The sequence below is a fragment of the Pygoscelis adeliae genome, unplaced genomic scaffold, assembly GCF_000699105.1.
Source record: "Pygoscelis adeliae isolate BGI_AS28 unplaced genomic scaffold, ASM69910v1 Scaffold145, whole genome shotgun sequence".
Classification (NCBI taxonomy): domain Eukaryota; kingdom Metazoa; phylum Chordata; class Aves; order Sphenisciformes; family Spheniscidae; genus Pygoscelis; species Pygoscelis adeliae.
This window is the reverse complement of record NW_008824866.1, coordinates 1,950,055-1,952,674: the sequence shown is the minus strand read 5'-3', so window position 1 is coordinate 1,952,674 and position 2,620 is coordinate 1,950,055.

Below are 2,620 nucleotides of genomic sequence, written 5' to 3'. Positions count from 1 at the left end.
TATGCCTGTGTAGTCATAGCATTAAAAAAAAAGAATTGTACTGATGTAATTTGAGTCTTCTGCCGTTCTCTGGGAGAAAAAAAACCCAAACTCTTATACTTTTACTGATCAGTTTAAGCCAATGTACTTTCTATGCAGGGCACTGTCTAAGCACCTCCCTTCCCATCCCTCCATTGTCTTCCTCCACTGCAGCTATCCTGCCAACTTGAGCCCTAAAACTCTGGTTTGTTCTCAACTTGATCAGCCCTCTGATCTAACTCACTGTGTAGCTTTTGTAATGGCACAAGGGAGCAGGGAGGGGGGCAGATGGCATAAATTGGTATCGCCACAGAAGGAAACAAAGCAGAACCATATCAGCTAAATTTGGTGTTTCAGAATGATTTTAGGGATTTTGTACAGTGTCCACTTGTGGGCATCTCTTAAAGGGAATGATGGATAAAGCTTCGAGAACCTTGACAAGAGTAATGATTCAGAAAAGTAGGGCTGGTGAAGGAGATGGAAATAACGGGGGGGTTTTGTCGGTGGTTTTTTTCCCTTCCAGTTGGACTCCCAATATTCTCTCTAGAGAGAAGTGACAAGAACTTCAGTCCTCAGAAAGCTTAATAAAGAAGGTAGTGATAGTTATTCTGATTGAAGAACAAAAAGAAGTGTTTGTTTTGCAGCAAAGATGACTTAAGCTTACTGTTAAGAAAATACTTTCTAACCGATCAAATGGGAGCCACTGGACAGGGTAATGGAGGAGGCCAGCTTTTTTTAAGGTTTGACTGATACCTGGTGGAAATAGCATAGTTCTACTTGCTTGTGTGCCTTGATGCAGCGCAATTAAATCTCTTGAACCCTTTTTATAAGTCAGTTTGTGTTTTGTCTTGACCTTCTGCAGATCAAAATAATTTCAGATTTCGTGGCTTTGTAATCCCACTAACCATAAAACTGGTTAATACAATACTCACATATTGTAACTAATGCTGTAAGGCACATAAAGAAAATTTAAAAGAAGTGCTGAGTAATATCTTTAATAGATTCTTCTGTCTTCGGTGTCAGACTTTGATACAAGGTGATGTCATGGGCAGAGCTTAAAAAAAGGTCAGTTTAGTTGTATCTGAGTAAGCCCACTTGTTAAACTATTTTAGCGTGGAACTAATTAAACTCTCAAAGCAGTAACTTATAAGTTATTTTTTAATCACACTTAACATTAGGCATGTGGATTTGTGTAATCATGGGTAACATACTGTCCTGGTTCCGGCTGGGATAGAGTTACTTTTTGTCCTATTAGCTAGTATAATGCTGTGTTTTGGATTTAGCATGAGAATAATGTGATAACACCGATGTTTTAGTTGTTGCTAAGTAGTGTTTATGCTAAGTCAAGGACTTTTTTCAGCTTCCCATACTCTGCCAGTGAGGAGATACACAAGAAGCTGGGAGGGAGTATAGCCAGGACAGCTGACCCAAACTGGCCAAAGGGATATTCCATACCATATGACGTCATGCTCGGTATATAAGCTGGGGGGAGTTGGCCGGGAGGCAGTGATCGCTGCTCAGGGGGGACTGGCTGGGTGTCAGTTGGCGGGTGGTGAGCAGTTGCATCACTTTTTTAAAATGGGTTTTGTTCCCCTCTCTCTCTTGTTGTTTTCCTTTTCATTACAGTTTTTATTATTAATTATTTTATTTCAATTATTAAACTGTTCTTAACCCATGAGTTTTCTTACTTTTGCTCTTCCAGTTCTCTCCCCCATCACACCAGGAGGGGAGGGTGAGTGAGCAGCTGTGTGGTGTTTGGTTGCTGACTGGGGTTAAACCACAACACATACTTATTTAGATGAGACCTGATGAGAGATTTCTCTGCCACCAAATCTCTATCAAGAAGTTCATCCCTATTTTGTAAGGAAGTATCTGAGCTTTGATTTATAGGAAGAAGATTGACTGGATCAGGTTATGGCAGAGCGAGAGAGTCTGAGCAGCATCAAGTCTGAGCCTTGTTTCAGCCCAGTTTCATCTCAGTTATGGGCTGATGCTGTATTGATGGCAGGCAGCGTAGATCTAAAAGAAAAGGTAGGTGAATGTAGAGGACGTCCCAAACTGGGACTGTGTTGGGAAGTGCAGGTAACAGGCACTGGAGTATTTGCTACTCTGCTCTCCTTCAGGCCCGTTCAAAGCAGTGGTTTCTACCGAAGGGTGTTGTGAGCATCAGCCCTGTGGTAGCTGGAAAGGAAGGCACAGGAGAGCTGTCTTCTGCATGCCGAGAAACAGGTCTTTCTGTAGTACTCGCATCTGCCAGCTGTCTCGCTGCTCCCTCAAGCACACAGTTCAGGTTCATGGCTGTACTCAGGAGGAGCTTGGGGGGAGCAGATCTGGATTGGACTGGCAGGAGTTTCCTTTGCCTGACTTCTGCCCAGGAAGCTCTAGGGTAAATGATAGGCTAAAGAGTCGTTTGCCAAGATATGAGTGACTATAGTAACTTCTTATTTTCAGTTCTCCATTGGATGTCTTAGGAATCTTACCCTTACAAGAGAAAATCTTACTTGCTACTTGGGGAAGGACAAGGGGTGGTTTTAATCTGTAACTGGAACATATGTACTCTGTAGTTTATCAGCTTCCTGAAATACGAAGCCTTCTTGACTAA